Here is a 27534-nt window from a genome sequence, read left to right on the forward strand (position 1 = left end):
GATTTTGCAATTTTTATGTTTGATTGCGGATATTGATAATATTTATGCCCTTATATACCTTGTTTTGCAACAAGAAGAGATCAAATGATGAATTTGGGTCTCTAGACGTGTAAATATCACTAAATAATAGTGTTTTTGGAGCAAAAAAGTGAAAAAAAGTGGTAATCCAAGTCCAGAAATCACAAATAAGTGTATATTCATATACACAGGGTTACCAGCTATTTATCGTGTATGTTTGGAATTTTTTGGCTTCAATTTGCTATTTTCCTTTATTTTTTATGATTTTCTTGATAAAAGTAAAAGAAAAATAAAAAAGCAGGTGAAATGAGATCGAAAAAAAGAAAAGAATAGACGGTGATGGTCCTAATGACAAGGGCAACCCATGGTAAAAATTGGGTACAATTCTGAAAAAGTTGCGGAAAGCCCGAAATGACAGAATTTTGGCAAAGTGGACAGATTTCTCAGAAACAGGTCAAACGGAGTCCAAATTGAGAATTTTCAAATCCTAAAGTGCATTTCACGACGAGATAGGAGCACATGTCAAATTTGGTAACAAGTGATCCGGGAAGTCCGAAGTTAAGTATTTTTCACTTCACTTTCAAGCTCATTTCCACTATTACCTTCTTGGAGAGAGCAAAGAGCACACAGGAGCATCCGACCTTCTACCGCCTTCTACGACTGCTACGAGAGCTCAGAGGACACCAGACATGAGAGGTAGACTCGTTGCCATAAGCTTTTGATGCTTATCGTTAACTTTTGTCGCGAAAACTGACCAAAACCAAGAAATAAGAGCAGACGGGGAATGGGAAGGAACGCTAGGTAGGGGCACAACCGCCTAACCAAACCTTGCAAGAACTTAGAGGTGGGTTACCCTAACATAGAAGATGGGTTTCTAACACTCAAAGCTCGAGAAAGAACGACTTGAAAAACCCTAGGTCAACAGAGCCTGCAAGAGGCAAACAGAAAAAAATTGTCGAAACGACACAAAACTTCTCAGGAAGCTTAACAACATCGAGGGCAATGCAACCATGGAGTATCTCCGGGTTTGGATCACCAAAAGTAGGTCGGAACAACCGATTCGGCTGCGGACACACAAAGCATCATTTTGGCATAACGGCTAAAATTGACGACGAAATGACATGAAACTTCACAAGCAGCTTCAAATATACATGGATGACTTATGTTTGCAAGCAAAACCCAAAAGAAAGCTGATTCACTTACCGATGGTGAAAAAGACGCTTTCGGGCAACCAAATGGAGAAAGATGGAGAATGGGGAGCCAAAGTCAAGTTCAACCAAATAGGTGGCTTCACAACATATCCAATGAGCTGGAAATGCAACTCTCGAGAAGAAAAGTTGAAGAAATTCAACTCCAAGGCAAAAAGACGACTTCGGAGACTGAAATGCCTATAAGGGGGCTTTTTAGCTAAACTAATGACTTTTTAAGTTGAAAACTAGTTAGCAGGGCTTAGGGCACTAGCACAAAGCATTCTTTGCACAAAAAGACCAACATTTCAAGAAAAGACATCATACGCGTATGATGTCTCACAGCATGATTTTCACATCCATTTCAACATTTGAGTGCATAGCCTCATTCCACATGTTAATCACATCCTATGAACCAAGTATCATGAGAATTGGAGTTAGAAAACCCAAGGAAAACCAAAAAGACACAAAGTAGGCCATAAAATTGATTTTTGGTCCTAATTTTGTCAAAATAACTCCAAACTCATTGAAACTTTGTAGGATTGTTGATTAACACATCTACAAGCTATCTAGAACCAAAAAGCACCATTTTGACACAAAAGACATCATACGCGTATGATGTCTATTTGCACTTACAGAGCCAAAACTGCTCATTTGTCATCATACATCCATTATATATATCTAATACATGCTACATATGAAGTTTGGAACCATTTGGTCAAGTGGATCACCCCATTAGCCCAATTGAGGGAAAATCCTTCATCCAAAGCCTATTTTAGCCCAAATCCAACATACTCAAGTCCAAACCAAGATTTGAGTAGAGACAATCCTTCACTAGTACATGGGGAGTCCACAGAATCAATCCCATGAAAAATTGATGAAAAAGATATCATACGCGTATAATGTCTCCAGAGCCATTTTTAGCCCAAAATCTATCCAAAATTCATAAATCCACTGAATAAGCCTATCTAAAGCCATATCCAAGCTTATAGAGAAATTTGGTCCAAAAATACACTAAAAGACATCATACGCGTATGATGTCTCACTATGTGATTTTGGCACCTCAGGGCTTCAACCACCAAACAGAAGTGATCTACATGCCATTTGAAGGTGAACCACCAAGTTTTATCCAATTTGGATCATAAAATCCAATTCCCTTTCAAAATTTTGCAAAGAGCCTGATCTGGACTAAACTGGCCAAAACTTGACCAAATGGGATCCAAACTCAAATCCAAGCATATGATACTCATGTATACACTATCAGCTACAAGCACAACCAATATGAAGTCATTTTGACACAAAAGAAATCATACGCGTATGATGTCTCCAGCATGATTCTGAGCCCAGTTTGCATATTTTTTCACCTACCCTGCATCCTTAGGCCCTGAATAGCTCATGTTTCAATTTTCAAGTCATTTGAATAGTTAAAAGCTTCATTTCGGCTTTCAGTACTAAAAAGACGCTAACTTCTGAAATTGGAGTTACAGGATCCATGGATTTCACCAAGTTATCGGCAACGAAGAGAAAAAGACCGACAATCAAAGATGCTCTTGCAGAAGCGGAACCCTTTGACATTCCAGCAGAAACCCTCAAGCCAACCAAAACTTGGGTGGAGGAAGCAGTACTGGAACAAGAGGGAATAAAGATCTACCAGGGGACTTTCAGAGATCCTCAAGGGCAAGCGGTGGATATACCGATGATCCCACAAGATTTGGTGGATTATAGCAGGTCAGAGAACATCAGCAGGTACCTGGAAAGGGCAGACTTGCACAGATTCTTCACCTCGAGACCATCAGGTGTAGATACAAGAAGAGTGTATGAGTTGGCAACCTCCATTCAGAAGGATGGGAAAGCCACATTGACAGCAATAGATGGAGAGAAAGTAGAGGTACAGATCACTCCACATCTCATTGCAGATGCATTGAAGCTGAACAACAAAGGGAGCTCTGTCAGGGAAAGAAGGGAGGCTATAGAGGTTTATGGGTCCAAGAAACAGAATGCAACTTATGGAGATATGGCAGACCAAAGAGCGGCAACCCTTTGCCGACTGTACAACCAATTTCTCCATATTTGCAGTAAAAGACCGCAAAAGTATACAACACCGCCCCATGCCATTGCAACTACCATCACATGGGCATTGAAGAGCAATATGCCAAAAGAGGTGAATTACGCTCAACACATCCACGAGCAAGTAATTGACATGCACAACGAGAAGCCAAAGTATATAGGAGGAGCTGAAGTTCTGACAAGAATAGCTTATGAAGCTATTGGAGCCAGAGATCAATGGCCAAAGGTTCCCTCCCAGAATGAGTGGCTTAGAGAAGCCGATGAGGAGGAAGAACAGCCTGAAGTATCCAAGAGGGCGTCCACAAGAGCACGCAGGAAACTAGAAATAGTTTCAGAACCTGAAGAGAATGTGGATTAGCCGATTATGAAGAAAGCAAAGAAGAAGGTTGCTCCCAAGCAAACCAAAAGTCAGAAAGCGGCAAGAATGGAAAGACTGGTGGAGCAGTTTAGAGCGGAAAGAGCTCTAAAGGGGGACTTTGAAGAAAAGTGGGTTCCAGACCCCACTAAAGTCGGAACTAGCTCAGCCAGGCCACATGTTGATCAATATGATCAATATATTAGAGCTTATGAGGAGTCAGAGGCTATACTGGAGCAGCAACCTGTCGAGCCATACACTGAAGAGGAAGTACAACTTTTAAAAGCTGAGCTGAAAAAGGACGACAAGGGGAAGAAGAAAGTAGATGAGTCTACTGAACCTCAAGAGAAAGACGGGCAAGCAAACAAAGGGAAAGCCAAGATGACTGAGGACAATCAGCCCTCCTTTACTGATGTACCCAGCCCGAAGAAGACGGAAATCATTGTGGAAGAGACCACAGTAGAGATGGACACGGCTGGTATGGAAAAGCCGGAGGCTGGGACCAAGGAAAAGGAGATAGATCCAATTCAGCAAAAGAAAAACGATTATGAGGATCTGGTAGCGATAGGGTACACTGAAGAAGAGGCCCTTGAGGCAGTTTATGGGATCACCCTACAAAAACGAGATAATCGGAGAGGGACAGAGGAGAGTGATGAAAAACTGGACGAGCAGAACGTACTAGAAGAGCCGAAGCCAGTGGAGGTGGTGGCCAAAAAAGCTTTAGAGTTGACAGATGAAGATGAAAAAGACATGCACATGGTGCATGAACTGCTCAACAAGATCAAAGAAAGATCCAAGGCAAAGGAAGTGGAGATTGAGAAGGGAAGCCGAGTTGCAGAGGAAATTATAGGATGCTATGACTGAATCTGAAAGTCATAAAGCATCACTCTACGATGCGGAAAACGAGAGAGATGGCTTGATACTCCAGCTAGCCGAGGCTTCAAGAGAAGTAACAAGTGCACAGCAAGCAAGATGAGCTCATTGAGCTAAGGGAAAGAGTCGAGCTCTAAGAAAGAACAATCACTAGACTCAGGACTACCCCTAGAGCTAGCAGAGCATGAACCAAACAAGAGGGAGCTCTTGTACCAGCTCTGGAAGACCAGGTCCGAAGCTTACAAAGAGAGCTAAGATTAGAGCAAGTGCAAAGGTTGCACATTGCGGAGGGATCATTGGCAGCAGAGGAGAGGCTCACTTTAGAAAATCAAACACTAAGAATAGAGAATGAGACCCTCCGCAAACAGCTCCAAGATCTACAAGAGCAACAAAGAAGAGAGACAGAGACACCACAAGAAGGATCAGGTGGAGCAGCCATAGAGCTACCAGAAACTGGAGAGGCAACCACAATTGAAGATCCAGCCCCAGTTCAAGAGGTGGCCTCAACTTCAGGAATCTCTGAAGAAGAAGAACAAAGGCTCCATGAAGAGTGGATGCAACCCAGCTTGCCTTTCCCTTTGATGAAGTTTGAAGTGATAAAAACAAAAAAGAGAATAGAGGAGGAGCAATATGTCGCTCTTTACGAAGGCGACATCACAAAAGAGGAACAATCAAAGAAGATTGTAGATTCACAGCCTAGATGGAGGAAAGGTTGGCTGAACAAATACCCAGCCTACCTCATCTACTTGGTAGAGGCACCAAAGGAGATTCGGGAGGATGCAACCTTCTGCCCGGTGCCAAGAGTCAGAAGCTGGAAAGAGCATGGCAGGATTGCAGAAAAGAAGCCAATTTGGCTTAATTACCCAAGGATGCCAGGACCAAAGGCAGGAGAGAGAATAGGTAAAGCCTACATGGTGAAAACCCTAACGGGCACCATCAAGCTCTTTACTGGCTCTCCTGACCTTTCGTGTCAGATGCTCAAGAAAATTTGCAGGACTCTCTTAGCTTGCATTGAAGTGTTCGTGCCAGATAAAGCCACGACCTCGAGTCTACTATCGACGGCCGACACAGTTACTGATATGATGTATGACCTTTCATTGTAGCCTTCTCCAAAAGTGTTGCACCTCCTATACCAGAGGATTATGTTTTTGCCTAGCTTCCACATGCAAACATTCGAAGAAGCTTTCTACACCAGCTTTTTCACCCACGAAAGCAAAATATTCGGTCCAACCTTGACCATCGGCAACCTGCGATACGAATCACATTTGCAGATGCTCAAGACGACAGGACTTTATTGACCAAGCATAAAGGTCATGTCAGGGACGACATGAACGCGGAGGGGGGGAGTGTTGAGCGAGCCAGCAGAGGATCACACCCACATTTTTGCTCACACTCATCATTTTTGTAACCATTGATTGTAATAAATGTCTTTCCGACATTGATTTTGAATTGAGCCATTCATTAAGTAACGGGACTCAATTGAGTTTTCAGCTTGTAATCCCGAAGTAATTTCACTTGCTGATGTAATTAATTAGAGATGTTCTCACCTCCAAGGCTGAGGTATATAAGCCAAAGTTTTTGTAACCTAAGGGGATTCAGATTATTAATCAAAGTGAGTTTTTGAGCGCCGTGACTGTGTCTGAGAGAGAGTGAGTGAGAGAGAGAGTCTTATCTACTTGCTACGCGAGCTACGGAGCCGCCATTGGAGAAGCGACACCGCCACTGTGTTAGCAACGGCGAGAGCTACGCACTGATACCAAGAGTGCGCGCTATCGGCTTCTATGTGTGGTAAGTTCCTACGAGCTTCGGTGTGAGTTCTCTTCCAACTTGTGTGTCGGAATAGAGCATGCAGCATATCTATAGAACCACAACGAGTAGAGCTACGCATTAGTACCATCGGGGTCAAGTTTCGGTCACCTGTATTTTTCGGCCTGTCTTCATACGCGTTTACCGCACGGAGTGATTATAGGTTGATTTTGCAGTTCAAGTCTTTAGGGTGTTGTTCTTACCTAGTGCATAGACTTCCCCTTGAGTTTGAGATCGATTCAATGATTCTAGATCCTGTTTCGTATAGCATTCGTTCGTAGTACGGATTTCAGTCACTTGCATATTTTAGAACTTAGATTTGATTTCCTTAGTAGTGATTGTCATTAGAAGGTCGAGTAGGTGATTTGACACCCACCTAGTTGTTTCCATGCGCCTGCGGGTCAAGCTTCGTCCTCGTCTGACAAATTCTGTTGTTGGTTGAGTTCTCGCTATTTAGCTTCCGCTAGCGGCGTAACCGCCTTAACACCCAAAAAGATTGACACAATCTGAAACACCACCGGCAAACCAAGAGGGACCATCAGGTACGCAACCCTTGGTGGATACAAGTAAGCTACATCGGATGCTCTCCAGTGAGTTAACTGGTGAAGAGAGGAAAGAATATGTCTCTATGCTAGGTAACTTCACCACATTATTCATTGATGGTTATGACAAGATCACAGGCATCACAGTGGTACAACACCGCATAAGACTCAAGGAAGGAAGTAAGCCCATAGTGCAAAAGCTCAGAAGGCTTGGGGTAATTCAACAAGAAGCATTGCTCAAAGAGGTAAGAAATTTACTACAAGCAGGTTTCATTTACCCTGTCAAAGACTCGGAGTGGGTCTCTCGAGTGGTAGTCACATCAAAGAAGGATGGTAAGTGGAGAGTCTCTGTAGACTACAAACCTCTCAAGGCAGAAACAAAGGGGGATCATTTTCCCCTCCCATTCCAAGACGAAATTCTCAATGAGGTAGCAGGTCATGAGCGCTACACAGTATGTGATGGATACTCAGGCTACTTTCGGATTATCATTGTAGAAGAAGACAAAAAAAAGACAACTTTCATAACACCATGGGGATGTTTTGCTTACTAGGTGATTCCTTTTGGCCTCTCCAACGCTCTGGCCACATTCCAATGCTATGTAAGTTTTGCCTTCTAGCCATACTTTGGTAAGTCAATACGAGTTTTCATAGATGATTTTGCATCTACAGTTCTCGCTCCCTCCATTTGATCAAGGTCTATGATGGCTTGGCTAGGTTGCAAGCCTTGGGTGGGCAGTTGAACCTGGATAAGTGTCACATTGGTGAAAGCCATGTCACTCTTCTTGGCCATGTAATTTCAACAAAAGGGATTGAGTCTGACCCTAGCAAGATTCAGGCTTTAGTATCTCTGTCATCACCCACCACATCTAAGAAATTGGTCTCTTTCCTTCAGAAGGTAAGGTATTTGAGCAAGTTCATTCACTTGCTCTCCCAGGTGGTTCTCCCTTTACAACAAGTCACCCATAAAGATGTCTTCCTATGGAACAATTTATCGAGGTGAAACAAATCCTGGCTACACTTCCCACCATTGCAACCCCTAGATGGGACAATCTATTTTATGTAAACCCCAGTGTAGGAAGTGATACACTTGGAGCCGTACTAATGAAAAAGGACCCCCAAACCTCTTTCATGGGTTCTATCTACTTCTCTAGTCGTGTAATGACCCCATCAAAAAAAGGATTCACCACAGTAGAGCACATGGTGCTTGCATTGATGTTTGACACTACAAAGTTGCGCTCTTATCTATTGCCTAGACCCTTTGTAATTATGACAATGGAAGATGTTTTTCCGTATGTTGGATGTCTCATCTAGAATATCTAAGTGGCTTGTTAGATTACAAGAGTTTGATTACACCATGCAGGTAGAAAACTCCACCAAGGCTAGTCTAGCAGGTATTCTTACTCATCATCACTATGAGAAGAAGCTAAAGGTCAACACAGAAGTTAAAGAAGTGATGCCAATGGTAGAAATCCCTAATCTAAAAAGAGCTCATTCTCTTCTCTTTGATGGAGCATACAAAAGAACAATGGACTAGTCTGTATGGAATCATCATTTTCAATGAGAAAAAGGAGAAGGTATTCTCTATTGGGCCTCACTGAAGCTAAGGTTTCTGTAAATATTGCATTGAATCAAGTTTCCCTCACATGCCAAGGGGTTTTCATCACCTATGTCTCTCTCTCTCTCTCTCTCTCTCTCTCTCTTGTGTGTGTGTGTGTGTGTGTGTGTGTGTGTGTGTGTTAAGTGTTTGTGCTATTTTAAATCACCGTTGTTGGCGTCCTAGCCACTCAAAGCTAGGTGGTGCCCTTGTTCATTCACTGTAGCCAGCTCGGCATGCGTAGTCTTGGCATTGAGGCCGTGGGGTCTGTGTCGCTCTTTGTGCTCGTCAACATTTTCACGTACTTGTGATCACGTTAATGAATTCCCTGCCAATGGCCACCCTAAAACCAAGAGAGAAAGATCATGGAGTTTTCATGGCATGCATAAAATATTACCATGTCAAAGGTGCATGGTCTTGCACTTCTATCTCAAGATATTACACGCCTTACATCTTTTGCAGAACCTTCTACACCTTCGTTGTCCACGTACGTACATCAAGCTCCACACCCTCACCATCTTCACCCTCCATTGCTACACTTTTTTTCTCCAAACCCGACACACCAGATCCTTCTTGTTTTTCTTTCTCCACCTATATAGCCATGTATTTTTTCTTTCTCCACCTGTATAGCTATGTGTTGAAGTTTGTGGTCAACTTTGGTAGAGTGAAGGAGAGAGAAGGGCATTTATCCCACATGAAATGTAATGATGTATGACCAAGTATCAAAATGTCCTTTAGTTCAATCAAATAATCCAAGTTTGTGTACATGAAGTGCAATGCTTCTTATAAACTTGTGATCACTTGCACTTAACTCAACATTGTGTTTATTAATCCAAGCTAATCTATCTTGAAACCTAATTTTCTTGAGTCACATTTTGTGTGCACACACTCTCTCCCACTTATGCAATATGATTAGGCATCATCCACCATAGCTTTCCAAGATCCATGATATTAAACATGGTTAGAGCCCGGAATTGAGCTAGGGTTAGCATTGATAAAGTTTGGGGTTTTCTCAAACTAGTCTTTGATATCCTAATTGAGGTTATGTTCTTATGGGATCCACCTGCCTTATTAAAATAGTTGAATTCTAGTTAAATGCATGCTTAATTGACAGTTCCTTCTTCATCGTGTGAATAAGCGCCCGCATACCCCTCTTTTTCTTAATTAAGCTCTTGGGATAACCAATTCAGTGATTAGAAGAGGATCAAAAGCTGTCCACTTCACATTTTGTGTTGATTGCTTGATTGTGTTATGTATGTGGTTATCTCACATTAACTTGTTTATTAGACATTTATTACAAGAGCTATCATTAGAGATCAGGGATGCACTAGTTAGAGGAAAGTAACTCAATTGATAGAACCTGCTGAGTTTTTTTGTATGCAATGTGATTTATCTCTCTCTGTAATACTTGAGTATGTGTGTGTGTGTGTGTGTGTGTGTGTGTGTGTGTCTCCTTAACTGTAGATTTAGATCTTTGAAGAGGGAAAACCAACTACAAAATCCTATGACCTATGCCATAGCTTCAGCTTCCCCAAGAGGTACCTTCTACACCGGCACCAACAACTCTCTCTCTCTCTCTCTCTCTCTCTCTCTCTCTCTCTCTCTCTCTCTCTCTCTCTCTCTCTCTCTCTCTCTCTCTCTCTCTCTCTCTCTCTCTCTCTCTCTCTCTCTCTCTCTCACACACACACACACACACACACACTTGTTTTCTATCCGTTGGCACTTGTAGAGCTTCACCTGCTTGCCGCATCATCTGACCATAGTCTAATCGTCAAAAAATAAAATATTAAAAAAAAAACTTACTTTTTAAGTGGCTTTGGAGAGGGCCATTCCCACACTCAACAAAGTGACGAATAGTGGGGGCAGTTTCCACAAGACTGTGATCGGCCTTTATTGGCTAGGGTACACCAACATTGCAAACATTATCTTAAGTATTTTTTTGATCTTATCATCATAGTTATTAATTATTAAAAAAAGGATTTGTAAAAAAAAACCCTTAGAATATCCATCGAATTGTATAAAATTTGTTTCCTTTTATTAAGACTAATTGTTTATGGCATTGATCTTCTAACTCACTGCACAAAAATCTTCCTTCCTTTGGCCTTTTGAAGCACACATGCTCACTAGAGGTTAGACATTGCTTGTGTGAGTCTCTAAGTAAGACCACCTCATCATTCATGGAGCAAAAATTTTCCATCATTACCACTTTCAATGGGGATAATTTTTTCACTTGGGAGAGCAAAACAATGTATTTGATGATGTGCAAAGGGCTTTGGCACTTAATAGAGCCACATACGGATATATTTGCACCAGTCACTATGGCTGCAAATCAAAAGGCACTAGGACTTATTGCATAGTCACTTGGTGATGATGTTATTTAATATATTGCCAGCATTAAGGATGCTAAAGAAGATTGGGATGTTCTAAACAAAGAATTTGGCATTGCATCAAAAAGCTCAAAAACTAACTTGCTCATGCCATTCTCCAAATTGAAAAAAAGAGATGACAAGTCCCATGTAGCTCATTTCACTAGGTTCAAATCATGGCAAGTGTAGCGTTTAAAGGTCTAGTAGCTTGTGTGTAGTGGAAAATAGCATAGACATAGTGAGCATTTCATTAGAACGGATTCTTAATGAGCATAGCAAGAGTGTTTGGATGGAGAGAGCAACAAAAGAATAACATCTAGTTAGATAGGCATGAACAATACTTCAAAGAGAGAGAGAAACCAAGCTATTGACATCAGTTGAGGACCGGATTTACATGGAGTCGGTCCCCCCTCCAAAAGGCTTTGTATCATAGGTTTCCCCCATCAAGGGAGACATTTTACAATACAATACTTTGTGTTCCTTCAATAGATTTCTGGTACAATGAAGATGGAAGATTCAAGCACCAAGCTTACACATGAAAACACAACATCAATTCCCTCACGGTCTCAGACCCAAGACCTCACACACCTTTGAAGATGGCGAGAGCTAGCAGGGTATATATGAGAGTAGATCAAGAGGAAGAAGGAGTATTATTACGAGAAATAAGTATGTCTCATCACATAATTACTGATAATAGATTAGCATAGCTTATTAATTAGCATGGTAGAGGAGATGAGCATGCATTGAAGCTTGGCTCTTGGTTGGGTTTGAATCACAAAGCCAAGATTTGTTGGTGTAGGCCTCCCTTCTCACAAGCTTAGAGTAGATGATGAGCTTCCCATTAAAGCTTGATAAGGAGAGATAGTATTCTTTACTTCACACATGAGCTTGAGTGAGTGTGTAAGTGATAATGCCTTGCAAAAATCAGTCCCATCTCTCTCTTGGTCGAGACCCCTCTTGCATTTTACTCATGTTGGTATTTTATTGGCCCCTGCAAAAGCTTAGCCAATGACAATTAAGAAGTATAAGTGATAGCCTTATGACATGTGTCCCCCTTTCCCTTTTGTGAGAGCTTTAGGTATTCAAATAATGTAATTAAACTCTCATTGGACCCCTTAGTCTCCTGGCCAATAGGAATCAAGCAAGCCATTGGGCTGCTAAATGTCATTGGACCCCTTGGGAGACTGTCCAATAGTATTGTAGAGAGATTAATTTCTATTGGTTCTTTTATCAAGTGTTTTTAAAATAATTAAACTAGATTTACACTAGCCTAATTCTCATTAGTCCACCTCTATGGCCATCCAATAGGATTTGAATGCACCTTGGGGGCAACTGGCCTAAGGAGCTGACATGTGTCCAGTATGCCCTTTGTGTAAAGGAATCTTGCAAGAATGTATGTGTTTTTCTCTCGCATCCCATAGTAATAAGGGTTGCCCCCTCCAGGATAGGGATGTGGGAAGACTCTTCCCACAAGCATCCACTTTACCCTAAGGCTTTGGCCATTGGACATTACCTTTGGATTTTGGAGCCTTAGCATTTTGGAAGTCTTAATGGGCTGAACCTTAGGGTCTTTGAAGCCCATTGATGCACACTGATCTTTTGTAGATGGCCCCCCCTTTGGATACCTATTTTCCCTCCTTTGGATCCCTACTTTGATTGGTCTAATAGGCTAACCAATATTCTTGCTTTGTCTCACCTAGTACTTCCCCATATTAAATGATCAGTTTAACATGAGAAAATCATTTAGGAGAATTAGATGTTAGTTAATATGATAGCAAGTAACAACTACGAGGAGTCTAGAAGAATAAACCTAATGATGAAGCAATTGCAATATTGCTCAACAGTGAGGACAAGCCACCATTTGACACATTGGTATCCGCATTACAAAATCTACACAAGAAATTGTAAGAAGTTGAAGAAGAACTCCTAGAGTTTGATTCAAAGCATTGACTAGAGCCAAAAGAAGCACCAGCTAGAGAGAGAGAGAGAGAGAGAGAGAGAGAGAGAGAGAGAGAGAGAGAGAGAGAGAGAGAGAGAGAGAGAGAGAGAGAGAGAGAGAGAGAGAGAGAGAGAGAGAGAGAGAGAGATTGAGAGAGAGAGAGATACAGAGAGAGAGAATATTGTTCCACAGAGGAGGCTTCAAAGGAGTCCAAAGCAACAGAATTTGTGCACAAGGATGAGGAAAAGGTAGAGGAAGGGGTCACATCATTTGTCATCGATGTGGAAAAAGTGGACACTTTGCAAGGCATTGCTGGGAACAACAAGCAAATGTAGAAATTTTACAAGAAGAAGAAGAAAGTAATAGCCGTTTATTCTAGTTTGCTCCAATTGTATTTTGTGCATTTATTAATGCACGGGTTAGCCATTTTTGGGCTAAAGGAGTTTTGGGCACCATGTGCAAGCTATTCTACTAGGGAAGTAGGCATATAGGACATGGAAGTGCAAAGATTCTATCTTTGAGGGGGGATGTTGAAGTTTGTGGTCAAGTTTGATAGAGTGAAGGAGAGAAAAGGGCATTTATTCCACATGCAATGTAATGGTGTATGGCCAAGTAAAAAAAGGTCCTTTCAGTTCAATACAAATCATCCAAGTTTGTGTACATGAAGTGCAATGCTTCTTTAGTAAACTTGTAATCACTTGCACTTATCCCAAGATCGTGTTTATGAGTCCAAGCTAATCTATCTGGAACCTAATTTGCTTAGTCACATTTCCTATGCACACACTCTCTCCCACTTATGAAATAAGATTACACATCATCCACCATAGCTTTCCAAGACCCATGATATTTAACACTATGTCATCTTCCTCACAAGAGTACTCAAAAAGTGCAGACTAGAAAAGAAAAATAAAATATAAGAGAAAATGCAAGAAAGTGTGGACCAGGTCACACAATTCATGGAAGAGCAGGTAGAACACACACAACAAGATGGCTTTGTATCCCATACCAAGATAAAAAAGTATGCTTTCCATTTGAATGAATGCACATTATTAATAATATCACTAGAATGTGGTTCAATGTACAAATTCATTGTCACGAGGACATAAGTCTAAAGAACATCCCCACGTTTGTTGCTAAGAAGCTCTTTGGCATGCTGTTAACGAGAGTGAAGGACTCCAAAGCTGAAATTGATCTAACAACATTTCTACATAGCAGTCTCATTCAGTGAATTGCCAAGGTCAAAACTCATAACCAACATGTCTTCAAGGCCTCATATGCTTGGTAGTTCCCCTATTGGGAAACTTGTCTTCCACTGCACCCTCATGCCAATAAGTTGTGGGACAAAGCAACAAGTACTATGGTTGGCACCAATTAAGCCACTACGCAACAAGGCTCTGTTGCCCAACAAAATGACCAAGAGACTACTACTAAAGGTGTTGACTTAGTAATTGTCAAAATGGGTACAAAAAGAATAGTAGCAAGCCTAGCTGAATTGGAACACCAGGAGCCAACACTAGTGGCACCACAAAGCCACTAGAAAAAAAGCAAAAAACAGCCACCTTGATTACCACATTGAAACTCAAACGGACTATACCGGCTAAGCCAATCAAACAGATTGAAGGACAAGGAGCATCTATCAAACAAACCTACCAATTTGGTCCAGACTCCACAATACACTGACCAACAGAACATTGAAACACAACAAGCCCCACCATTGGACAAAGAAATATACATCTCATTCTTAGTTAGCTCTACCAGCATCCCCAATTCAGCAAAGGCAATTGGATCGCCTCCAACGCCCCTTTGGAAGAAGCTCCTACATGGTAGGATAGTGGTACAGCAAGAAGATAAGGCACTTATGCCTTACAAAACCCCTTTTTTGCATAGGAAACTTCACAGATAGACCCGGATGCCATAAATGATGGTTGTGTTTCCACCATGATGTCTAGGTGGGGCATAGTAGTCATGGGGCAGCTACTTGAAGCTCAATAGAAGACTCCTTGCTCAATAGTAGAAGCCCTTCAAAGAGAACTCCAAGAGACTAAGACTGAGCTGGAGAAGGCTAATTGTGAAATGGTTGAACTAAGTTCTAAGATTCTGGAGATAGCCATTGAGCACAACAACGATGTCAAAATCATGGATGCTCAGTAAAAAGATATAATAAAACTCAAGAATGAAAACCAACTGTTATTGAATGAAAAAACGTTTTTTGAAGAAGAGAAAGAGGAGTTTCAAAGTAGGCTAGAGGAGAAGAAAGCCGCTCTAAAGTCACCAGTGGCAAACCATCACAACCTTCCGCAAGTTGTAACTAAAAAAATATATCTATTAGTCTTTGGTAGATATTGTCGATCCTTAGGGAAACTTGACATTGAACATGGAAGATCTGTAAAAATTTATTGACTCCATGAAGTCTCACTTAGAGAAAACTTTTGAGGAATATATAGGAGCACTACACAATCAGGTCCTAGTTGAATACATCAAGAACTAGGATGCTATGGATGACGAAGAAGAACAAGAGGAGGACCAAGACCAAGGGGAGGATACCAGAGTTGATGATGATGATGATGGTGATGAGGATTGAGGACGGATCCTCCAAGGCTTGGAGTCTATTTTTGGGAGGACAATAATGTTACACGATTGATCTGGATTGCTCATAAACCAAGGCTGAAGGGGATCGGGGAGCACCACAAACGGAGAGTGAGCGAGAGAAGGAGACACACGACACACAGATATGGGTGGGGAGACTCAAAAGAGTGAGCAGCCCCCTATACACTTATGCTATGTATAAGGTATACAAGTCAGTGGGCGCCCAGAGTCTGGGCAGCCGGGCAAGGCACAGACGCCTATACCCCAACAACCTCCCACTTAAAGGCGACTGTGCCTTTAAGCAAGAGAACCTATTCTAAAGACTACAAAAGGCGAGAGAAAACCGCTCTCAACCGATGCCCACTGGCTGGCTGTGACCGTGTGCATCCGGCTATCCTGCTCCCTATCCTGCTCCCATGTAAGTCCATACACCACCAGACGTACCGCACACGTACTGCAAGTATGTACGCAATACCTGCATATCTCCCTCGTGCACTATGCCATCATCAGTCAACAAACGACTGACAACCCCAACTGCAAATGCTCCCATTGCAGCTGCGATATCCGGTCTCAAGATCAGCATCTCATACATGAGACCACCGAATGCCGATGCAATGCTAGCGGGACCTGCTAGCTCTACGGAGCATGCATCAACATATATATCCCTGGCAATAGGCATCTCTGACTGACAAGGCATGTCAGCCACATGCATCTCCTGACTGTCCGCAAAAGACGCATCAACCTGTCGTGCAACCTCAGAGCAAACCAGCTTCTCTAGGTGTCTGCTGGAAGACATATCCTGCACAACTATATCCCTATGCTCACTGTCGAGCATAGATAGGAATGACTGCATAATCGCTGACATCTCAGTCTCCTCTACAATCATCCACTGCAAACATGACCACTCAATCTGTTGTGACTCACTAGAGCTCTCATGCGCTAACTCCGTATGCATAGACTCTTGCACAACGTCCTCCTGTCGTGACTCACTAGAGCAAGACCGCTCTACCTGTCTATCCTGCATAGAAGTATCTCGCACAACTGACTCTTTTCTTTGCTCAGTCACTAGCAAATCATGCATGTCTGACTCTATCACCTCTCTATGTGACTGCTCAAGTCGTGCCCCAACTGTGTGCACAACGAGCTCACTACTCTGCACTCCATGCAAAGTACCCTGCAACCCATGAGCAAAAGAGACTCGCCTGCTCTCTCGCTCTCTACCTGGCTGCGGGATCACAGAGACAACACCGTCTCTCGCGTGATCCACATGAAATGGGTAACCTATACCACTCCTGGCACCTCTCACAATCACTAGCGAACCCAAATGCATCACAAAATCTCGCTCTCATAGCAAAATCTGACATCCACAATCTCTAAGCTGACCAATCGAGATCAAACTCACTGTCAAATCTGGTACATAGCGCACATGTCGTAACAAGTAAGATGCACCACTCGGTAATGACAGTCTCACATCTCTTGCACCTGCTATCGCATGCACCAATCCATCGGTCAAACGTACACTGAGAAGCATCCCGCTAGAATAGCTAAAAAACCATTCACAATGTGGTGTGACATGAAACATAGCATCTGCATCTAGCAACCACTACGAAGGGAGTGCACTATCCACATGTATAGCATCTCGTGCATAGCTCGAGGTAAAAGTGACATCCCCGTCACTAGTATACTCCGACACTACATCTGCCTCAACTGTCAAAGCAACTGAGTCCATGGCATCACTACATACATCTCTGAGACTGCCATGTCTCCTACGATGTCGCATACGACGAAAACAGCATCGTATAACGTGTCCAAAATGACCACAATACCAACATGTCACGTGTCGGCGTACTCGTGAATGTACATGTCTCACATGAGTCCGTGATGACTCATATCTATCATACATTTCATGTAATCTGCACCAAAGTGCGCTCGAAGTAGTCTCATACATAACAAGAGCATATACAGATTCCGCAAGGTGCAAAGAGAGTGTAGATAGTGCCATCTTCTCTAGCTCTTGCCATTGATCGTCAGACATGTTTGAAGGTCTACCTGCATCACCACTCAATGGTCGATGCAACCCTCGCTGTGTCAATGCGTCAAGCATACACTCTCTCCATGCCGCAAAGTCTGACCCATCAAACATGCGCATCTGTGAGAGGTCACAATCTGATCGATCACCTGTCTCTGCCATGAGCACAATGTAGCAAACTAGAAAGCAAAACCACCTCACCAACAACATCTGAAAACTGTCTACCAATATGGCCAGAAACACAATGTAAAACCTGTGAGACACACTCCAAAATAGAGCTCCCACAATGTCAATACAAGTCAGCCCTAAACTGGCTCGAATCGCATCAACAAAAGTATGCAAATATGGCTCAAAACCTGATGCAAATTTGCACCAATAACCGTGCAAAACCTTGCACAAAATCACAAGTCAATATGACTCAATCGCGCATAAATATCTGACAAAATTTTGGCAAAGTCTCCTTTGTAACTGGAGCAAAATCTCAACAGTAAACCTCAAAGAGAAAATCATATATGCCACAATGGCCAATCCGGGAATAAACTCGACCGGAATCACCTCACAAAGTCATACATATGAGCATACCCGCTCTTGCCGGAGTACCACTCAAATAATCTCAGCCATAAACAAATACACAAATCCATATATGGCATACATAAACTGCCAAGACCATGGCAACATAGCTCACTCTCACATGAGTGGCTCTCTGGACAAATGCATATCCAAAAACCTGTGTACACCTATGAATTTGCTAGTTGCTGCAGAAAATACTCCGTGTGTGTGAGATATACCAAAACCAGTGTTTTTGGGAGCCAAAAGTGCACAAATAAATCTGCTACTATACCTGCTATAATTTAACTATAAATATAAAAATAAAAGTGCACAAATAAACCTGCTGCTATACCTGCTATAATAGGTGGACATATAAATAGCTTGATAGATAGATTTAACTTTTCTCAGGTTACCAAACTCTACTTAAATCTTTTTTATTTTTATCTTCTCTTTGTTGCATTACTAAACAATTCTTGATTTTGTATTTTTAAGTTTCAACTTTTATGTTTAATTTTTAACCACATATAATATCGTTTAAAACTTTAATTTTTTTACTTTTTATTCTTTAAATTTTTGCTAGTATTTATATTTTCTTACTCATCTCTTGTTTACTTGAGAGATGCTATGTGATCACACAACATTGCTCTTATATAGAGGGTTTTCAAATCCAAAGATATTTTGATGTAAAGATCTTTAGATCATAAGCTCTTTAGATCAAAAGATCTTTAGATCAGAAGACCGTTACATCAAAAGATCTTTCGATCAGAAAAATAATACGGTTGCCCGTTTTTGCAAACATGGCACTGTATAATACGCTCATATAATATGGGGTATTGTATAATACGCCCGTATATTGTTTATATGTATCCTGTATAACATATAATGCAACTTAGGAAAGCACTATTAAGGATGCACAAAGTGAGCGGACCACACCTACCGTGCGAGCAGAAGTAGGAACATTTGTGGAAGCTCCTATCAATGCTATGGAGGACATGCTTAAGTTCATGAAAAACATGATGAACAACATGCAAAGGATGCATATGAGAGGGATGAAACAGGGACCACCATAGGGACAACCTATGAACAACATGGATTATTGAAATGGTATGCCATCGAAGGGAAATGGACAAACCATGAAATGAATGAGTGGTATTATAAGCCTAAATTTGATGGAAATGTCTAATATGTACCAATGATACAACAAGGATAACCCATGTATACATATCTATGAAACATGGAATCAGTTCAAAAACCACCTATGGCTATGGAAAGACCCACAACCCGTATTAGGCCAGCAACCACCATTACCAAGAAACAATGTTGTATTACTCAAGTACATGCTTCCTGAAGGGAAAGTGGAGGAACATGCTCTAGTACCAATCATGTGATCTCTACAATGGTGGGAAGAGAGGATGAGTGGTACACTCAGCCAACTCCTTTCACAATGGAAAAAGTTTATCAGACACCTCCGGATGCAGCACCGGTTTACATCATTGCAAACTAGGGGGATAGACCATCCATGATGAATTTAATGCGTAAACCAAAAACCAAATATTGCCATAATTGTGGATCATATGGTCACTAGAAAAATGATTGTCCTAAGCCACCTAAGAATGCTAGATTAATAGAGGAATATTTCTTGTAGTAAGGTCACAAGGACAGACATTTTCTAGACAATTTTCCATGAAATCTAGCTAACAAAGGGAAGGCAACCATAAATTTAGTTCAAGTCAAGCTGAGTAACTCATCAGATAGGAAACCAGCAATTTTGATCCAAGTAGCTATTAAGGATCAGGCTAAGGAGAATAGACAAAAAAATGCAAGCGAATCAGACACACCAAGCAAACCATCAAAAGAATCTAGGAAAGAACGGCGCAAACGATACGATCTTAGAAGATAGAAGCAACGAAGGAGATTGAAGAGAAAGTTCAAAAGACGATAGAGGAAATGATGCAGACATTTTCATCAAAATTTAAAGAATCAAAACCAAGATTGACAAGATCCTTATTGGTAAATAAAATATGTGAATCGATCAAATGACAAAACTACATAACACCTGACATGGAAACTGTCAAGCTTGAAGCTTACAAACACTTAGTGCAAATCACACAATCTATTCTTGAGAAACAAAAGACTCTGATGAAATTCATAGGAAAACCAGGAGAAGTTAAAACCATATTAATTAAGGGAAAATGCAAGATGATAAGGAGTTGAGAAAAACTCTAGAAGACGCTGATATGCCTGAACTAATAGTTCCAGATAGTGAGGAGAGGCTAGATGGAGTTCCCATAGCTGAGGAAAATTGACCAAATCACCTATGGGAACGAGTCCAGGAAGTGAAAGATGAGATCCTAGCTCTAAAATTGGCTCCAATCAAAAAAGTATGGCTAGATCGACCACCCATGGACCTAGATGAGCAATCTTTGTATGGAGATTGGGGATCAGAGCACTCAAGCTTATCAAAAGCTCAAACATTGCAGACACTACCTTCCTACCTAGGTGAAATGAAGAAAAATCATTGTTCTATAAAACAAAGAAATTGAATATACCAAAGCAAACCTTGGATGTGGTGAATTTGCAGTCAATTATGTCAACTCCTATCCAATGCACAATCACATTGGGTGAGTTGCTTAAGATAAGACTACATCTATGGAAGAATCTGCAACTTACCATGGAAAAGATGGGCTTAAAGGGGGTAACCCAAGAAAAAACCTAGAAGATTTGCAAGAAGAGAAATTGAGGGATAAAATTGTCAAGTATGTGCCCATGAATAAAGTTGTGGATTACTATGAGGGAAAATAAGGAAACAAAACCCTTTTGGTATAGTACAATGATGTAACAACCATGGCTATTTTGGATAGTGGGGTAGGCATTTTCATAGCAATGAAATATGTTTCAAAGGCCCGAGAAAAATCAACAATTAGATAAACATGCATGAAAATTCAATTGGCAAATGGGCATATTGAGAATCCAATGGGCTTACTGGAAAATGTGACAGTCAAATCATGTGGAATTGAGTACCAACACATTTTTTCCAGTTTAGATTTTGGAAAAAAAACTTAATTATGAATCATCTTGGGAAGACATTTCATGAGACAAATGCATTGATCTAGGATGGGGAAAACGATTATCTTTACTTGAAACAAGTTGGTTCAATTATTTGGGTAGTTTTGAAGGATCATTCTTACAAGGATATTTTGAGGACACCAATCCAGGAGTTGGATTCGAAAACCTCAATGGAAGCTAAACTTCTAACATGGATATGCAAAGAGACTCCAATTTGGATGTGTGGAGATTTTGAGTCTGGTACTTTACAGAGAGAAGATTGTATATTAAATCAAGAGGTAAACAATGTGGAATACGTACCTAAACCCTTTCTTGAACTTCTATTTGAACCATTTGAGTGGACTCAAATTCTGGCTAATATGGATGTTTGCATTAGTGATTCCACACTTACCCACTTTTGTGATGAGGAGGGCTATGAAATAGTTTCCATTTAGATAGTATCTATTGAATTGATCAAGGACCAACAAGTTTTCTCTGATCAGTATTATGAGGCCATGGATGATATAGAGGAGGTGACAATCATAATGGAGAAAACGGACTCTAAAAGAGAACATGTAACGACCAAACTGCTACAAAGTTTTTTGAGCTTTCAAACCAGCATCATAGATTCCCAAAAAGGTATTGCAAAAAATGAGAAAGTAAAATGAAGAGAAAACAATCAAAACCGGCGATAGAAAACAAAACTCAATTCTTGATGATGGTACATGCATCGGCTTGCATCAAGGACAAAATAAGAGGGAGATATCCAGCCATGAAAAACACCAATTGACGGACCAAAACAAAACAAAAATTGAGTAAGCATGATGAGACGAAGAGAAAACATTAGGGAAATTTTGGACTCTCAAATGGGCACCTATAAGGACTTTGACTTTCTCCCTCTTGTCCAAAACGGACGTACGGTAAAATTTTTACAAATGAAATCAAAACTTTGTCTCACTTTTTGGATTCATCAAGATCTATCCATTGATATATAGCATGCCATCAGATTCCTTATATTCTAGAAGATTCCATTTTTTGATGTGACAACTCCATCTTATAAACGGAATATCTCCCCACATTTTAGCTTCAATGAGGAGGCCATAACTTCTACAAATCAACTCTAAATTTGTCAAAGTTTGGGGATTTAAAACCTACTTTCTAAGATCTTTCCATTGATATGTTGGTTGATAGAGTTTCACAAAGTGTTTATGTACTTCACCGAGTTGCCCACTTTGGACAAGAGAGGCAAACTCAAACCTCCTTATAGAGCCTCTTTGAGAGTCCAAATTTTCTCTAATGGAACCTCCAATCATGACTAAAATTGAGTGCAAACAGCAGTACAAAGAGTTAAAAAGGACCTTAAAAGAGGACTGAACTACTGAAATGGAGTCAAAAGGTGATAAAATAGGGGCAATCAGTCTTCCTTTGCACTACAAAACATACACTTTGCACGATCGACGAATTGTAGTAGAGCAACCCTTGAGCCAGTCAAAAGAACTAGTAAAATCCTATGAGGGACCAGGAAACGCCAAAATAATTAACCTTGTAGAGTTGGGAGAAGACTCAAAGCATACATAGTCTCTAGAGGAGGAATAATTATCATTGAAGGAGTATAAAGATGCTTTTGCTTGGTCTTACAAAGATCTCAAAGGAGTGGACCCTGAAAGATGTCAGCATACTATCCCTATGAGAGATGATGCTAAACCAAGCAGACAACGACCATACACCTACAATGAGACATTTTCTAAGAAGATCAAGGGAGAGATCAAGAATCTCAAAGAAGCTAAATTCATCTATGAAATGGAACACATTGATTGGGTATCACCTATTGTGGCAGTGCCAAAAAAGAATGGCAAACTCAGAGTGTGTGTGAACATCAAGAAGGTATGCAGCTACCATATGAAATAACTATCCTCTTCCTATCATGGATCATGTTCTAGGATGAGTAGCTGGGAAAGAGACGTATAGCTTCTTGGATGGATTCTTGGGTTACAACTAGTTAGCCATAGATCCCAAAGATCTCAACACAAAACGTCTTTTATAGCAAAATGAAAAATTTGTGCTTAGAGGGTCATGACTTTTGTACTAACCAATGCACCATTAACATTCCAACGATTAATGAACCATGATTTTAAGAGATTCATTTTGAACACTTACAGTGTGTCTTTGAGAAATTTTGTCTATATAGGATTTGTATAAATATGAGAAATGCGTATTTATGGTTAGACAGGAAAAATTTCTCGGACATATTGTATCAAAAAATAGTATTGCTATAGCTATGGAAAAAGTATTAGTAATTGCTAAGATGTATATACTAACAAATGCCAAGGAAGTTCAGGCATTTATGGGACACTATGGCTATTATTGTAGATTTATCTACATGTATGCAGTCATTACAAAACCCTCTTATGGCCTTATTACTCATTTTGAATGGACAGATGAATGTGAGGAGTCATTCCAGAAGCTTAAACAAGCCTTGATATGAACACCAAGATTGAAGACTCCAAAATTTGAACAAAATTTTCCATGTGCATGTCAATGCTTTGAATTTTTCTATTGGTTTCATATTAGCTCAGCCAGGAGAGGGGACAATGGATTTTCCTATCTCATATGCCAGCAGATAGCTAAACTTAGCAGAAAAGAACTATACCACCACTGGAAAGAAAGGCCTTGGAATGGTGTATGCGGTTAAGAAATTTTGACACTACTTGTTAGCTAACAAGTTTGTATTTTTTGTAGATCATCAAGCATGCAATACTAGAAGAATAGTAAGATGGTTTATCATCCTACTCGAGTTTGACTTCACAGTGGTAGTCAAGAAGGGCACCACACACCAAAGAGTAAATCACCTGTCAAGGATCACTTCGGGAGAGGCACCAAAAGGTGTCGTCATTAGGGAAAATTTGGACTCTCAAAGGGGCCCTATAAGGATGTTAGGCTTTGTCTCTCTTGTCCAAAAAATGGACAACCCAGTGAAGTCCATGATCCCTTTCCCAAAACCCTATGAACCAACATATCATTAGAAAGATCTTAGAAAGTAGGTCCATAATACCCAAACTCTGACAAATTTGGAGTTGATTTGTGGAAGTTATGGCCTCCCCACTGAAGCTAAAATATGGGGAGAGATTCCACTTATAAGACGGAGTAGTCACATCAAAAAATGGAATCTTCTAGAGTATAAATAATTTGATGGCATGCTATATATCAATGGATAGATATCAATGAGTACATTCTAGTTCCAAAAGGTCTGACAAGTTTTGAATTTTTTTTACCATGTGCCCGTTTTGGACAAGAGAGATAAAGTCAAAGTCCTTATAGGGCCCCTTTGAGATCCAAATTTTTCCTAATGTGATGATTTTCCAAATGCTTATATGTCTCCATGGAAGTGGTTCCTAGATGGGCAAAAGACCTTGTATCTCTAATGACCATAACTCAAGTAGACTTCCAGATACCACTTCCCATCATTCCACGATTGATAGAGCAATTTTTCTTATATCAATTGCTAGCTGGAAGGGTGTATCGAAAAAACAAGGATGGGAATCTACTTTTGTGCATTGTCCTTGAGAAACATGCAAACTATTTGAGTCAAGAGCACATGATAGTTGTAGGACTCCACTTTTCGAAAGATCAAACCTTATGATAATTAACCTGCTTAGGGGTCTATTGGCCTACTATGAGGAAATACGTTCATGACTATGTGAACAAATGTTCTCGGTGTAAGGAAAAGGCCACCATACCCCATGCCATATTGTTCTAGATCTCTATGACACCACAATGGAGTAGATATCTAGAAGAATAATTGACCAATATAAAGTTCCCTAAAGATATGAGTAAAACAAAAATAGAGCGCAATCGAGAAAGAAGAAACCAGCTAGGTGATGATTGGACGTCAACTCTCTTAAAGAGGAAAGGACCAAAAGCTCAAACTATGTGCCAATAAAGATGAATACCTTCCTAACTTGGAACAAGAACACACTGGTCTTGTAGGAGGTCATTTCTCTCATGAAACTATAGCTAGAGATGTATTGATGGCTGGCATTTGGAGGTGAACTCTATTTGCTGATGCAAAATAATTTGTTTGACGATGTGACTCATGTCAATGAGCAAAGATTCCAACAAGAATTGACAGTATGCCATTGCAACCTATGATGGAGCACATGCATTTGCTAAGTGCCATAGATTTTCTGGTCCAATAAAACCACTAGCATATAATACTTAGATGCAATATATTATTGTGGCCACAGATTACTTGATCAAATGGGATGAGGCAAGAGACACAAGGAAGAACGATGCTCAAACCACTATATCATTCCTATATATGAGTGCATATTCACACGGTACATACCTCCTATTCAGCTTGTAAGTGATAGAGGAACACGTTTTTTCAATGAGGTGATGAACGATTGTTGAACAAGTTTATGGCGATCCATAACAAATTGGCACCCTATCATCATCAAGAAAATGGTCAAGCTAAACATACTATTGAGATCTTGAGCTCAATGCTTATCAAGATTGTTAACTCAAGAAGAAGTGATTGCAAGATGCACCTTCATTCAGCCTTATAGGCTTATAGAGTGTCATTTTTTCAAGTGGGGTTGTTAAACTAGCCACCTTAGATGGAGAGGTTCAAAAGAACTAGATTAGTGGATATCGTCTTCAGAAATATCATCTACCATTAACTCATAGCCTCTTGCAAAGAATGCAAGCAGCAAAAGCACGCAAGTTCAAACAACAACAGGGGATTAAAGAAGCTCAATAAGAGGCACGCATTCAAATCCTAAAGCAAAAAATGGCAATGTAACCAATTCTTGAAGTTTTTCCACTCAATACCCTTCAAATTCACCATCACTACTTTACTTAATCCCTAGTCCACGACGATGAAGTGGGATGGATGATGAATGGATGGATGGATTAGATATGAGAGTAACAATGACCCTAAAAGATAGATTTGGAGTCAAAGCACTAGCCAACATAAGTGCACAACTCAACATTGTCAACTATTCGACATACAAAAGTGACAACCCAATCGCCCAAATATTGCACAGCTAAAGTCAAGAGGTATCATAAATAATTCACACCAAAATTGATATTGATTAATCTAAGCATCTTTGCACATGTATTTATGTTCCACATACTTTTATTTGCATTCCTAATGAGCATATAAACAAAGATATGGTGCTAGGAGTCCCATGGATGCAGACATATAAAGCTGTCCAAGGTTGGGATAGAAAGGTTTTACCTTTAACACTCAAAGGTAAAGAGTTAAGAGTACTATTTTCTCATAGCCTTGAAGAGTGAAAAGATGATCTCAAAATTTTGATGCTACCAGACAACAATAAATAATGCAACTCCGATGTCCACTATTTGACACTAAATCCATCCTAATAATACGAGCATGCAAGGAACCACGCAATTTTGGGTACCCAAAACCCAACTCACCAACAATCCTCAGCAGATTTGGGTGCCTAGACAATTGTTGAACACTAAGAAGAAATCATCAATTACACCACCCTACCAACCGCAACAATAGACACCAAAGTCACAACCAGCTCAATGGGTATGGAAACCTAAGGAGGGACCTGAATCCAAGTCCCAACCAAAGACTGTTTGCCAATGGCAATTCAAAACAAAGCCACAGGTAGTTATGTGTAAATGGGTACCGAAGATTCAACCACTACTAGCAACACCATCTATCATGGTGCCCACCAGTTCCAAAACCACAGCTGTAGAATGTGCACATATCACCATCAAGGAACAAGTGCAGCTACTTCAAGATCTACTCTTTGAGAGAGTTTACCCAACAAGATACTTTACCATCAACAACCCTTGAGTATATAACTGAAGACCCACCTCTTGCACAACAAAGCGTTTTACATTGCATTGACTTCAATAGCATGGAAAATCCAACCACGGCTATGTATAAACATGACTTTGTCGCCCATGCACTGCACAAATCACACATCACTCTGTTACCAGAGGACTTAGACAAGTCCAATGGGGGAAGCATTTTTAATGTGGACCCAAAATTATGAGGCAGATTAGGAAAAGGGAAATGTTTAAAAGTTCTTGAATGTTAACGTTTAGATTTGGTATAAACTTAAAAAGAAAATTCCCTTATGAGTCAACGGAATGGGGAATATGTAATATGCTCGGGGGGTGCACTATGTAATCATGTTAATGTATAACGTGAGTTCAAAAGGAAGGGTTTTAAAATGCAAAACTTTTAGGCAATTTAATAGAGATACATCAAAATAAGGGGTTTTTATATTCAATTTTGAAAAAAATTCCTAAAATAAGAGGTCATTTTATTCATTCAGACATGTTAAAAGAGTGATTTTTTTAATAACCCATGAACACACGTTATATAGGGGAGTATTGAATGGTGAACCCCCTGAGGTAATATGTTAATCCCTAGGTGTGTGTATATAGTGTAAATATCACCAAAAAAGGCAAAAGATTGCATTTTTCACTCTTTTTTATTTGTTTTTTGGCCAATGAAGTGATCAAAAGGAAGCAATTCACAAAATATGATCAAGAATTACAATTAGGTGTGTTTTGTTATGTTTGGATTTGGAATG

This window comes from Adiantum capillus-veneris, chromosome 11 (genome assembly GCF_014529385.1).
Source record: "Adiantum capillus-veneris isolate H3 chromosome 11, ASM1452938v2, whole genome shotgun sequence".
Lineage (NCBI taxonomy): Eukaryota > Viridiplantae > Streptophyta > Polypodiopsida > Polypodiales > Pteridaceae > Adiantum > Adiantum capillus-veneris.